This window comes from Anolis carolinensis, chromosome 3, assembly GCF_035594765.1.
Source record: "Anolis carolinensis isolate JA03-04 chromosome 3, rAnoCar3.1.pri, whole genome shotgun sequence".
NCBI classification, from domain to species: Eukaryota; Metazoa; Chordata; class Lepidosauria; order Squamata; family Dactyloidae; genus Anolis; species Anolis carolinensis.
The window spans coordinates 94202419-94218044 of NC_085843.1; the positions used below are offsets into that span (position 1 = coordinate 94202419).

The window sequence follows — 15626 nt, forward strand, 5'->3', positions numbered from 1 at the left end:
TTCTAAGATTCTATTATTCTATCTATCTATATACCAGATTATATATCCAATTATATGCAATTAACAGCAATACACATTTATATATAATCTGAAATTAAACTAAAGCCAGTGTTGAAATACGAATTATCCAGGCATTTTCAGGGGAAATAATAGATTATCTGTCTATGATTTCCCCAGGCTTTAGCACAGCAAGTTAATCACCAAGCTGCAATAAATCTTGTCAACTGGAAGGTTGAGAGTTTGAAGCCCGGGTCAGGGTGAGCTCCTGTAAATTACTGTAAATAATAAAATAAATAATTAAGTAGATAAAATTAGCAGATAAAAAAGAAATGTATTTGGTCTGATTTACTTTTAAAGCTGTAAACCAGGGGTCCCCAAACTAAGGCCCAGGGACCGGATGCGGCCCTTCAAGGTCATTTACCTGGCCCCCGCCCTCAGTTTTATAATATATTTTTATATCAGTTTTAATAATATAATATATTGTATATACATATAATATTGATAAAATATCATAATGTTATACAATATAATACTAATAATACCATATAATAATATTAATTATATGTTATATATTACATATAGTATTACAGTATAGTGGTATAGTTCAATATAGTAATGTATAATGCTAATATTTTGCTATGCTAATAATATAATATACTGTATGTACATACAGCTACTCTGAGTCCCCTTTGGGGTAAGAAGGGTGGGATATAAATGTAGTAAATAAATGTAGTAAGTAAATAAATAATTAATTTTAGACAGGCTCACCCAAATTCTGAAATGACTTGAAGGCACACAACAACAACAACAACAACAACAACAATCCTAATTAACTTGACTATCTCATTGGCCAGTAGCAGGCCCACACTTTCCATTGAAATCCTGATAGTTTTATGTTGGTTAAGATTGTTTTCATTTTTAAATATTGTATTGTTCTTTCATTGTTGTTGTTGTTGCTGTTTTGCACTACAAATAAGACATGTGCAATGTGCATAGGGATTTGTTCGTATTTTTTTTCAAATGATAATTCGGCCCCTCCATAGTCTGAAGGATTGTAGACCGGCCCCTTGCTTTAAAAGTTTGAGGACCCCTGCTGTAAACTGTAAGCCGCCCCGAGTCCCCTTCGGGGGAGATGGAGGCGGGATATAAATAAACTTATTATTATTATTATTATTATTATTATTATTATTATTATTATTGGCTTAATTAATTTTGGAAGAATGACTGACAAATGCTTCACTTCTATTTCAGGTTTACAGCTGCAACAGGGAGAACTTTACATTTTTAGGAGTTGCATCTGGGACAGATTGCTTCCCTGGTGCATTTAGTTGCAATGTTTTCCTGCCACATCTCTGTGAATTTCAGGGTCTGTGTGACATGCACTTCCAGCAATATGAGAAATGATTCACATGGTACAGACCCATGAGGCAAAGAGACATATGCAGCCAATTTAGCGGAAAGAACCCATACAGTCAATCCCACCTGCTTGGTTATATTATTCCCTACTCATACATTGTCTTGGTTGAAAACAGGTGAGTTATTTTTATCTTGTCCCTTCTGCTGTCTGCTTTCTGTGCCACTTATGGCAATTGTGATTGTTGCCAATGCACTATCATAAATCGTCTTGCCATTGTAACTATATGTACCATATTCGTGGCCCCCCGGCTCTGGAACTCTCTCCCCAGGGAGATCAGGCAGGCCCCTACCCTCCTTACTTTTCGGAAGAGCCTGAAAACTTGGCTCTTCCAACAGGCCTTTGGCGACTGATCTCCATAGTAAAGGATTGACCTGTTGCCTATTTTATCTTTGTTGCACTCCAATTTTTTAGCCGGAAATAGTTCCTTGTGTACGCCTTCCCCAGTACTTTAATGGTAACAATAGCTCTGGTATCTACCTCTCCCTGATTGTAACTGACACTACTTGCAATTTTTGGCCCAGTTCTTTTTGGAGCCAACGCAGGATTTTATCAGTATATTTATTGTATGTGACCTGATTTGTTTTATTGTTGATTGACTTGTTTTATTGCTATGTTTTTATATTGTCTGATGTCTGGGCTTGGCCCCATGTAAGCCGCCCCGAGTCCCTTCGGGGAGATGGGGCGGGGTATAAAAATAAAATTATTATTATTATTATTATTATTATTATTATTATTATTATTATTATCATTAATTATCATTAATTGTATTCATGAAACATGTAGGGAGAGGATAGCATTAGCTCTGAATTAACAAGCGAAGAATTTTGTGCTAAATGCAATGCCTAAAAGATTAGCCTGGTATACAGGATTGCCATTTGAAACAATGAGGAGAAGCTGGGCTGCGGACGCTTCCCCTATGAGATGGGGCCAAAGATAAGTTGAACAATATGGGGTGTGGGAAGATGGGTTCTCCACCCTCCTCACTGAGACCCCATAGATTTGCCACAATGTGATAAGGTCCCTAATCTTCAAAGATTCGTAATTGTTTTAAAATTTGTTCCATTAACAGCAATGGAGAAAATGTCAAGGCTTGTTTTGCTCTCATTTTTATGGGTATCAGAATGAAACTATTATTATATTATATTATAATAGTTTCATTCTGATACCCATAAAAAGAGAGCAAAACAAGCCTTGAAATTTTCTCCATTATATTTTTATATATGAATATATATATATATATATATATATACACACACACACACACACACACACACACACACACTTTATTTTTGTATCCCGCCACCATCTCTCCAAGGGGACTTGGGGCGGCTCACATGGAGCAAGACCCAACAATACAATTAAAATGAAACTTACATAAAATGCAATTCATAATAAAACAGAATAAAAACAGAATAAAACACATTGTCACAATAAGTAATAACATCCACCGGTAACCAGACACTGTTTCTGTTTTCTTCATAGGTGGGTGGACTAAGTGCAGCAGTACAGGATACGATAGGATTGAAACTAAAGTGCAGGATCATATGGTAGCAGATTAATGTAAAGATAAAGTGCAAGGATAGATTATTGATCTCATTTGGGGCTAGCTATCTAAAGTACTGTCTATTCAAAAGCACAATGGAATATAGAATCTGTGTAGATGATAGACTTATATAACAATTTTTTAAATATGTATTACTAACCTATTATCAAAAGAAATTAACTCTCGGATGTACAAATGGATGGATATTATTAAACTAGGGAGGAAATAGAATATGTATAAGTAAACTGATAAAATAATTAGAAGGAACACTTACTATGCAGACTTGGAGGAGATAAGAAAAAGATAAGAAAAAGATGGGATAATATAAGAAGACAGATTAACATGAATGCCAGATGATAAGAATTTATTTGTTCTTGGAATAGAAGATATTGTAGATGGAATTGTATCCTCTTAAATTGTGGCACAGTGAAACAACATGAGTAGGGCAGCCAGCCCACCAAGTTTCAGAACAATCAGGCTATATACTGATTTTAAAGATTGTTTTCAGTTTAAGCACATGTGATTAACCTAACTCCGTTACCACACTGTGGCTTTAATGCAAGAAACCCCATTCTTCTGGTGCAACCAGAATTCTGGTTTAGGGGACAGCCTTTTAAATACCCTGCTACAGAGGTCATCACCTTCCCAAACAACATTTCCCAGAATTCTGCTCATGCCAGAAGAATACAGCTGCCCGTGTTACAGCCCCATTGTGATACGGCTAAATCACTTTCATATCTATGAGACTTATAAGCAATAAGCACACACAGTTAGCTGATAAAACAGCTAAACAACAAATTTTTACGAATCTCTCTGAATTGTTTCGGAGCCTTCTGTTTCACAGGAGTCCCTTTCCAATTAGTAATTCAGAAATTCATTAATATGAATGTCAAAGACAGAACGCCACAAGATCAAAGATAACAGAGTTTATTGGATAACAGAACTCAAAATGCCCGTAAAATACAAGGGCCAGGCAGTATTAGCCTTTAAAAGCAAAAAGGGGCAAGGAAAAACGTTCAAAAGATAAACCGGATTAAACCGGAGTTTAATCCGGGTAAAAACAAAACAGCTTGCTTCAGCCTGGGGATAAACAAAACAGAAGCCGGGGAACAAAGTGTTCAAAAGAATGCAATTAAATGGCAGCAGATTCCTCTCTGCTGCCAGCACTGTGCTTTGAGTAACTTGAGTCACTCCTCCACACAGCAGGCAAGATTTCCAATACACACAGATCAGCCGAGGATTGAAGCAGTAGAGTAGACCCAGTTCCTTTCCGTAGTTCAAGCCAGAAGCAGACGTTTGTAGTTTTCACCAAGTCCGAGTAGGGGGAAGTCAAGCCGTGGTCAGTTCAGTCCGAAATCCAAAGCAGGAGATGGCGTCCGTCAAGAAGACGACGGAAGGTCAAAGCTAATGAGATTAAGCACAAGTTTGCACAAACAAAAGCCCACACAATTCCTCCCGCCGTCTGACCCCAAATTCCAAAACAACTTACGTATCAGCACACGAAAACACACCAGTCTTCAGGAAAGCGTCCCACACAGATCCCAAGCGTTCGTCCAGATTACCTTGCCCAACGCAATTTGCAATTGCTCCCAAGCCCCATTTTATGCCAGTTACAAATCCTCATCACTATCAGCTGCCCTCCTTAACCCGGGCGTTTCCTCATCACTTTCCTCATCAGAGCTGGAACACCTCTGACTACGCCCCACAGCATCCCCAGCTGTGGATCCCGTCCCATCCCTCCAGCTTGTCCATGGGTCTAATCCTGAAGGTCCCCATTCATCTTCCATCCCATCATTGCCAGTGGCACCCAATTCCTCCCTCACCCGAGTCCAATCCATCTCATCCTCCTCCGAGCTAACCAGCCCCTCCTCCATTCTCTCCGTAAACCCCATTTAAAGAATCAGGAAAACAAATTCCATTCAACTTCTGTCCAAGGTGCAAGCAGAATGATGTTTCCCATACACACATTCTTCTACCAATGTGTGAGGCAGTGACCCCTTTCACACAGCTGAATAAAATCCCACATTTTCTGCTTTGAACTGAAATATATGGCAGTTTGCTCTCAGATAACCCAGTTAAAAGCAGATATTGTGGGATTGACATTCTGGGTTGTATGGCTGTGTGGAAGGGCCCTGAGATGTGTGGAAACAGGCTCCAATAACACATCCCTGTCACACTCTTGCTTGCTAGTGGAAGAGTATAAATGTCATCTGTCTTGTATCCCAATCAGAATTTGAATGAAACAACTTCATTGAATCCAACTGTTGACTCTTAAAGTGGGAGGAGGGTCAAGCCAAGAGATGCCACTTAATTGTGCATACATAAGTTGATATGCATTGGCATACTTTGTATACCTTGACATATATTACTAGGTAGTTGATACAGAATATCAGTGATAGAGCTTTAGCTATTACTATCTGAAATGTAATTGAAGTATCACTTTGTATGAAAAAATATGGATCTAACAAGAAAAACCTTCTCTACCAGTGGAATTTTCCACATGAATTTGGACAAGTTAAACATGAGCCTACAATGTGATGCGGCAGCTTAAAAAACCCATGGGATTTTGGCCTACATAAATAGAAGTATAGTGTCTAGATCCAGGGAAGTCATGCTACCCCTCTATTCTGTCTTGGTCAGATCACATCTGGAATACCGTGTCCAATTCTGGGCAATTTTGACAAGCTGGAATGTGTCCAGAGGAGGGCAACTAAAATTATCAAAGGATTGGAGAAAAAGCCCTACGAGGAGCGGCTGAAAGAGGTGGGCATGTTTAGTCTTCAGAAGAGAAGGCTGAGAAGGGACATGATAGCAATGTATAAATATGTGAGAGGAAGTCATAGGGAGGAGGGAATAAGCTTGTTTGCTGCTGCTATGGAGACTAAGACGTGGAACAATGACCCCCTCGATGGATTGTCACCTTGACGTGGTGAGGGGGCTTGCGTGTTCCAATGAACCTGCGGGCACAACCATAGGAGGCACACACTCCCAGGAGTGGCCACAGGGGAGGATCCAGACCAAGAACAATCTGAAGACCCAAAGACCTCAACGGCGGAGCAGGCGAAGGATAACATGGTACATGTTACAACGGCTGTGAAGGCGGAAGAAGGCTGCAACAGACTGAGAAGCCACTCTCATTGTGTTAATCACACCACTGCTGGGACCTCAATCTGTGAAGACTGTGTGTTGACCGGCCATGCACCGACCTCCACACATTAAAAAAAAATCATGCACAGGCGTCTTCCAAGAAATGGAGGGCCATCATCCTCGAACTACGAGGGATCGCCTAAGTAAGTAAGGAACAATGGCTTCAAATTACAGGAAAGGATATTCCATCTGAACATTAGGAAGAACTTCATCACTGTGAGAGCTGTCCAGCAGTGGGACTCTCTGCCCCAGAGTGTGGTGGAGACTCCTTCTTTGGAGGCTTTTAAGCAGAAGCTGGTTGGCCATCTCTCAGGAGTGCTTTGAATGCGATTTCCTGTTTCTCGGTAAGGGGTTGGACTGGATGGCCCATGAGGTCTCTTCCAAGTCTATGACTCTATGATTCAAATAAGGAAGGTCCACTTAACTTCTATGGTTCTTTTGGAGAGACTGCATGGACATTTCCCCAAAACACTTTATATGACAATGCAGGGGACAGATTTAGCATGTCCCTCTTCTTGTATGTCAGACACATGTGATTAGGAATTTCTGAATTGCCCTAAGAGTTATCATGTATCAGTGTTACTGTGCCACAAGTGGACATCCTCTATAAAAATCCTACATGGTTCTTTGTTGAGAGGTTGAGTTGTTAGTCAGAAAAATTACTAGTGGTGGAAAAGAAACCATTAACATGCTGTTTAAATTACGTAGAAGTCCCCAACAGCTTCTTTGCTTGCTTTGTAAATCTTTTTCTGGCCAACAGTGGCTGGTAATGTTTAGAATTCTTCCATCAGAGAATGATTGGTTAGCCATCCTCATCATTCTTCATTGCTGACTATATTTGGCTAAACACTCTGTGGCTGTTAAATCCCAGGCATCAGATTTTTCTCAGCTCAATAGGTATTACTTGAAACATTGCCAACCTACAGTAATTATTGTACTTTTGGACCCTCTGCTGACGATGGAAGCCCAGGTCTCCGCCATTAGTAGAACCGCCTTCTTTCACCTGTGGCAGGCTAGACTGCTAGCCCCCTATCTGTCAAGGGATGACCTAGCTACAGTGATCCAGGCCACAGTCATCTCAAGACTGGACTACTGTCATGCCCTCTACATTGGCCTTCCTTTGTCGGTGATCTGGAAGCTCAAGTTGGTACAAAATGCAGCTGCTCTACTTCTTGCGGGAGTCCCGATGAGATGTCATATAACACCAATCTTACTATAGCTGCGCTGGTTACCAATTGAGCACTGGATCACTTTCAAAGTGATGGTGCTTACCTTTAAGGCCTTACATGGTCTAGGGCCAATGTACCTGAGGGATCGCCTCACCCCCTACCAACCCCAGAGATCCCTCCGCTCTGAGGACCAAGATCTATTGGAAGTTCCCAGTTTTAAGACCTTGCGCCTAACAGCAACTAGACGTAGAGCTTTTACATCAGTGGCACCATCACTCTGGAACACTCTGCCGCCTGAAGTTCATGCCTTGAGGGACTTATCAGTCTTCCGCAGGGCTTGCAAGACACACCTGTTTCGGCAGGCTTTTGATCTCCGTTATTGCTGTTTTTAAATTGCTTAGATTTTAGCTTGTTTTTGTAAGCCACTCCAAGCCCTGGGGGAGTGTTTTTAAGATTTTTAAAAAATATATTTTAAAGATGTTTTTAAATTGTTAGATTTTAGCCTTTCTTGTAAGCCGCCCCGAGCCCTAGGGGAGTGACGGCATATAAGTTTAAATAATAAATATATAAAAATAAACTTTGAAATGGAAAAAATTACCTTTGAAATGGAAAAAAAGTTACCAAGCACTTCTTCTAAGACATATTTTGGAAATGCCAAGACTTAGGCTTGTTTTGTTTACATCTGATCACTCTTTCATTCATTGTTGTTGTTGCTCTTGAGATGGATCCATATTGCTTCGTGGTCTGCAAAACCAATGGGGATTTATCTAGTCTCTCTAAACACTGTCCCTCCCATATTCTAGCTAAGCTGTCTACTTGCCTTTAGCCATCTCACAACTACCGCTTGATTAAAACCATAAAGAACAGCTAAGTTTTATGAATCTTAGCAATGTCAGGGTTTGGGGATGTGAATAAAATATGAGACAGACACAGTGAATGCTTTTGTCGGGTGATGCATTTCTCAAATCACTTGGACTATGCACAGGGAGCCATAGTTTAAATTATGTTCTGTCAAATATGTCTGTTTTATGGATGCTTATACCGACATTTAATATGCAACTTTAGAATACAAATACCAGTTGCAATTTCAGTTGCTGTTTGAAGCAGATTTGGTTTTACTACTAAAATAATAATGTTGACTAAAAAAGTCACCATAGCTTTATTTTCCTTTTCTTTATTTCTCTTTATTTTTCAGCAGAGGACATACCAAGAGCTTAGTTCACTTGTATATTTCATTTAATTTTCAACATTTAGAACCACAAACAAGAATGATACGTATTTATTTTTTATTTTTGCAACATTAAGAGGATTACTATTTCTTTTGTGCGCTTTCCCCTAGACAGTGTAATTTGGAGCTTGTTTTTAAGGATTTACTTGTCTGGGATGGAAATTAAAAGTCACAATTTTTCTAACCCAGGGAGGCATTTAGCAGTCAATATATTTCTCCTCCCTGTACTGAAACAATTCCATACCAATGAGAGAGAAATGTTGTTCTTGCTTATAATGATAGAGGTTCAAAGTAATGGAGTCTTGCAAAACAAATTATAAATGAAGATCTTCTGGAAGGATCTGACCATTCATATTTCTCCTGTGTGACAGGAGGCATTGGCAACACGTGCAGGAATTATACATCTTGTTATGAGTCACAAGGTTTCTAACTCCTTCACGTGATGCCTATGCCTCTTGTCATACAGGAGAAATATGAATGGTGAGCCATGAAATGCATAAGTTTTCCAAATCCCTAGAAAGCAAAAGTTACCATCATAATATTCATTTTGAATTTTAGTTTGATCACTACAAGAACTGAAGCCCTTGTTTTGATCCAGCTCTTGTAAGAGCCTGTCCTTTCTTAATTCATCTTAGTCACAATGTTTCATAACTCATTTTGGTTTTTTCAGGGCAAAAAAACAATGGTTAGGAAGTGGAATCAGTCAGGTTATTGTCTGCATTCTTGCCATGCTGAATCCCTTGGCCCCCTGGTGATGGATGCAAATGACCACAAAAAATTAAGCCAAATTTTCAACTGCTTCAGCTTTACTTCATCTACTTTTATTATCGTGGCATTTCATTGACTTCTGGTCACATTTTTATTTTATCTTATTACCAGAACAATTCCAGAGGTAAATACTTCAGGCATGAAACAAGATAAAACAGGGCAAAATAATCCATTTGCTTCCAATTTTGAATCTGTCTTTTCCCAAAGTAGCAAGGAAGAAATAGATAGTGACACTGGAGGATTGAACAAATTTCCCATTTTCTATAAAGTTCTTCCAGAGGCTCTAGAGATGAAGTGTGGGGTGAATGAATGAAATCTCAAGACACGTTATCTACTAATCTTAGATTACACATTATCCTAAATACTTGGCCCATATGTATCTTCTGTGTATTACCCAGTAACACTTAAGCATTATTCAGACTTTCAATCACATATATGAGGGAGTTCCTGCTATCTGTATCTATATCCGTATCCATAATAAAAGTGAAAATCCATATGTGTGTCTGTGGCACAGGTGTCTGCTCACACAGACAGCCTCCGGCCTCCACAAACAGGCTATAGTTCCCAGTGCTAAGGAGCCACCAAGTCACTCCCATCCACTCACATTGTAGTTACAGCGAGCTCCATGAACATGTAGCCCAAACTCTGTCAATGTCCTCCCCAAACACTATGGCCTACCACCCAAGGAATGCTTTCATTTGGGAACTATTTCATCCTAGATTTTGCATTTTCCTCCACCACAGGCAGGCATCCCAGGGTTCTCCATTGGTGTGGAATTTGCATGACCCCACCTACTGCCCTTCTCTTCTGTCTGCATAACAAACACAGCAGAACTGTGCAGCAACTATACTTACTTGAGGAGTTTGGGGGATTGACTCCACATGGTGGAAGTTGTAGTTCACCCTGCATCAAGTCAGAGGTCTGTGACTCCTACTGGGGAACTTGGAGTTGTAGTTCACTTACACCCAGGATGCTATGAACCCAAACAATGATGGCTCTGGGCCAAACTTGCCATATATACCTGATATGCCCAGATTTGAATACTGCTGGGTTTTATGGGGAATTGGCCTGGACATTTGGGAATAGTAGGTGCTGGGATTTATAGTTCACCTGCAATGAATGAGCACTCTGAACCCCTCCGATGATGGACCAAGACCAAACTTTGCACAGAGAAGCCTCATGACCAACTGAACATACTGCAGGGGTTTGTGGGAATGGGTCTTGATTTTGGGAGTTGTAGTTCACATACATCCAAAGAGCACTGAACCCAGCCAACGACGGATCTGGACCACACTTGGCACACAGACTCAATGTAGCCTGCTGTGGATACTGACAGATGTTTTGGGACAATTGCCCCTGGAATCTGGGAATTGTAGCAGTTCACCCCCATCCAGAGAGCACTGCAGCCAGGCGATGAACAGCCAATGAGAGACTTGGTACACAGACCCAAAATTGCCAACTTTGAATACTGGCAGGGTTTGGGGAGGATTGACCCACAATTCTGGGAATTGTAGTTCACCCACTCCAAACTGAGAATACCTAACAAAGACAAATAATTCCTTTATCAAATAACCCGGGCTTCGCCAGGTCCCCAAGCTAGTCTATATAAAAGTCAGTGTATGTGCCAGCGTTTTGATTGGCTGGCCGGAATATGGGCCAGCTTTCTGATTGGCCGCCACTGTCACAGGCCACTGGAACCCCTGAGGCAAAAACTACCACAAACAGGCTTCGGCCTACTCTCTCTCCTCAGAATGACGCTAACTTTGCTACCCCAACATGGCCAACTGTGCATACTGATAATAAAAAACTTTGGGTGCTAGGAATTACAGTTCACTCACACATTCACAGCATTCTGAATCCAACTAATGATGGAAAATCATTATGTTTTATGTGTTGTCGAAGGCTTTCATGGCCGGGATCACAGGGTTGTTGTATGTCTTTCGGGCTGTATGGCCATGTTCCAGAAGTATTCTCTCCTGACGTTTCGCCCACATCTATGGCAGGCATCCTCAGAGGTTGTGAGGTATGGATAAACTAAGTAAGGAAAGGAAAGAATATATATCTGTGTAGAGTCCAGGGTGTGGCAAGAGTCCTTTGTCACTGGGAGCCAGCATTGATGTTTCAGTTAATCACCCTAATTAGCATTGGAAATGTTTTGTCTCTTGCCTGGGGGCATCCTTTGTTTAGTCAAGCGCGCAGATTGTTGGTTCCCATCTACTGTTTTGATTTTGGAGTTTTGTAATACTGGTAGCCAGATTTTGTTCATTTTCATGGTTTCTTCCTTTCTGTGGAAGTTGTCCACATGCTTGTGGATTTCAATGGCTTCTCTGTGTAGTCTGACATGATAGTTGTTGGAATGGTCCAGCATTTTTGTGTACTTAAATAATATCCTGTGTCCAGGCTGGTTCATCAAATGCTCTGCTATGGCTGATTTCTCTGGTTGAATTAGTCTGCAGTGCCTTTCATGTTCTTTGACTCTTGTTTGGGTGCTGCGTTTGGTGGTCCCTATGTAGACTTGTCCACAGCTGCATGGTATCCGGTAGACTCCTGCAGAAGAGAGAGGAACCCTCTTGTCCTTCGCTGACCATAGCATTTGTTGGATTTTCTTTGTGGGTCTGTAGATAGTTTGTAGGTTGTGCTTCTTCATCAGTTTGCCTATGCTGTCAGTGGTTCCCTTGATGTATGGTAAGAACACCTTTCCTCTGGGTGGATCTTTGTCTTGACTCTCATGGCTTGTTCTTGGCCTTGCAGCTCTTCTGATGTCTGTGGTGGAGTATCCATTGGCCTGTAGAGCCCAGTTTATAGGGCAAACATTCAATGCCCATATACACACAGAACCGACAGAGACAGACGCAGAGGCAATTTAACCTTCTCCTGAGGGGATGTTCGATTCTGGCCACAGGGGCGAGCAGCTGCTTCATCATCCACTGTGATGGCACTTCCTCATTCCAACGTCGTAAATTAGTTAAATTTGCCTCCCCACTTTATAAGTGGTACCTTATTTCCTACTTGATGTGGTGCTACTTCCATCAGCCCAAGATCAATCTATTTACGTACTTGCTGCCTTACCTTATTGAAGGAGAGTGCTGTATCCCAAAGACCCAGGCAAAAGCTGCTCTGTTTGGAACCATGTTGAACAGGGAAGATGGCCCCCTCTTTTGCGGCCTAGCAGAATGGAGCCAGCCTGTAAGGCCTGAAACGTGTTAGCAAAATGATCAAAGGAGGCTGGGATTGGGGCTGTGGAGGCTAGAAGTGTTCATAAGCATGAAAAGCCATCATTAAAAAGATAATAACGATGTTCTCTGCTGTCTTTGATAGATGCAACTATCTTTCGGGTTGCTAGGTCCTTTGGCTCTGGGAGTTATAGTTCACCTTTACATAGACAGCACTGAACCCAGCCAACTTCGGATCTGGACAAAAGTTGGCACACTGCCTCATCATGTCCAACTGAGCATACAGGCAGGATTTTGGGGTGATTGTCCTTATGCTCTGGGAGTTGTAGTTCACCCTTATCTAGTTAGCACTGAACCTAGCTAACTTCGGATCTGGACCAAACTTGGCACACAGCCCTATCATGCCGAACTGTGCATACAGGCAGGGTTTTGAGGGTGATTGACCTTTGGCTCTGGGAGTTGTAGTTCACCCTTATACAGACAGCACTGAACCCAGCTGATGACGGATCTGGACCAAACTTAAGTGATATTTCCTCACATCCCCAAAAAACTCAATGCCGTCTACTAATAACCCGGGCACCACCGGGTCCTCAAGCTAGTATATAATAAAAGTCAGTGTTTGTATGCGGGAGCTTTCTGATTGACCGCCACTTCCACAGGCCACTGTGACCGTCAGGAATGACGGATACGGCCCAAACTTGACACATTTAACCCCCATGACACACTTTATGGCTTGGTGCCATTTGCGGGATGATGGACCATGGATGATGAGATTTGCAGTATTTCAAAAGTTTCAACTCCCACAGACTACTGCAATGCCCACCAATGACGGAACTGGACCAAACTTGGCACACAGAACCCCTGTGACCTCCTCTATGTCCTGGTGCAGATGGGGGGGACAGACCAAGGATGATGGGACTTCCAGTACCTTCACTCACTTCTTGAGACCACTGCTACTGCCATGAATCATAGAACTGAATCAAACTTGGCACACTTATCCCAAATGACACACTTTACACACTGCCCACCAATGACCAAACTTGGCACACAGTGTTGGGAAATCATCCTGGACAACTCAAGTCCAAATGTAGTTAGATAGATGATAGAGTTAGATTGAGGGAATCCTTTCCCTGTTTCCAAAGCATGCCCAGACAGGCTTTACTGCGTTTCACTCTATCCTGTTTACGTCACATCCCTTACTTTGAAGTTAGTAGAAATGTGAATCTTTAGGGACACTAACTTCCCATTGTTCAGAATGTCTTTTATGGCCCCAATGAACTGGACCATGAGGTCAGAACCATTTTGGGTCTCTCTTCTCCCTTTGTTCTTCAAGCTAACAAGAAGCATCCTGCCATCTCTCCTGGCAAGATGTAACTATGTAGATGTTTGTTATTTTTCCTTTCTTATTTTTTTCCTTAGAAACCAGTCTATAGTAATCTAGACAGCTCCCAAGCCTTTCTATCAACAATGGAGTTCTTTTTACCTGAATAAATACTTTTGAACTTTTATTGAGACTCTGCAGTCCATTGCAATCCTAAAGGCTTTTCTTGCTCGCCAGTGTAAGTAACTGTTGCATTTGAAAGCTTTGCTTTTTGCTACTCTGCTGATTTTGGTGGAATCTCCCCCAGAGAGGGTTAAATTGAGTCTAACCGCTCAGAGATTACCACAACACACAGAACCCCCATGACCCACTTTATGTCCTAGTGCAGATTGGGGGGAAATGGACCATGGATGATGGAATTTATTTATTTACAGTATTTATATTCCGCTCTTCTCACCCCGAAGGGGACTCAGGGTGGATCACATTGCACATATAAGGCAAACATTCAATGCCATAACATAGAACAGAGACAGACGCGGGCATGGGCTGACCTCAAACTCATGACCTCTTGGTCAGAGTGATTTGTTGCAGCTGGCTGCTAACCAGCCTGCACCACAGCCCAGATTTACAGTACCTTCACTCACTTCCTGAGACTACTGCGACTACCAGGAATGACAGAATTGGACCAAACTTGGAACACAGAACCCCCATGACCACCTTTATGTCCTGATGCAGATTGGGGAAAAATGGACCATGGGTGATGGGATTTGCAATACCTTCACTCATTTCCTGAGACTACTGCGACTACCAGGAATGACAGAATTTGGACCACACCAAATTACACACTTTACATGCTGCACCACATTGGGGGAGAATGGGCCAAGGATTATGGGATTTGCTGTACTTTCAAACACTGTGTCTCTGACAGACCACTGTTACTCTAACTCATGACAGATCAGGACCAAACTTGGCGCACATACCCCCCATGTCCCAATTTACGTCCTGGTACAGTTTAAGGGAGGACATACCAAGGATAATGGGACTTTCAGTACCTTCACTCACTTCCTGAGACCACTGCAGCTGCCACAAATGACTCATCAAGACCAAACTTAGAACACAGAGCACCCATGACCCACTTTATACCCTGGTGAAGTTTAGAGTACAATGGACCATGGATGATGGGAATTGCAATACCAATGATGAATCAGTACCAAACTTGGTACACAGTGGCCCCATTACCCACTCTACATCCTGGTGTGGTTTGGAAGAGTTTGGACCATGGATGAGGGGACTTGCAGTAGATGCACTCACTTCCTGGGACCACTGCAACCCCCACCAATATCTGATCAAGACCAAATTTGACACATACATTCCCCATGACCTATTATACATCCTGGCACTGTTTGGAGTGGGATGGACCATGGATGATGGGACTTGCATATGGGAGTTGTAGTTCACCTGCACCCACTGAACCCAGCTGACCCTGGACCTAGACTAAATTTCGAACACAGGCAAACAATGCCTTTCTCAAATGACCCGGGCACTGCCGGGTCCCCAAGCAAGTGTAAACATATATTTGAATATCTGCATTGTGTGTGCATGGATAGTGATGATATGCATATAGGCACACTGTGGGAACAGTAAATTGGTTCATAATTTATGTGTCAGAAAGGGTTTTTAATAGGATTATAGTTTTATATTGTTTTATTATTTCCTACCTATGTGTTTCAAGAACCCAGCATGGAGTTGTGGTTTGAGTGTTAGACTATGACTCTGGAGACTGGGGTTGAAATCCCTGCTCAGTCACAGAAACTCACTAGGTAACCTTGGGCAACTCTTTCTAAGATGAAGTCACAGAAA

The 15626-nt window shown here is 41.8% G+C and overlaps 1 long non-coding RNA gene across 1 annotated transcript; it reads right to left on the reverse strand.

Moving 5' to 3' along the window:
* Positions 1–3871: 3871 nt before the first annotated feature.
* LOC134298071 (uncharacterized) lies at positions 3872–4961 on the reverse strand. Its single transcript, XR_010005046.1, has 2 exons — positions 4450–4961; positions 3872–4364 (listed from the first exon to the last, which is right to left on the reverse strand). It is a non-coding gene; the product is annotated as an uncharacterized LOC134298071 (long non-coding RNA).
* Positions 4962–15626: the final 10665 nt, after the last annotated feature.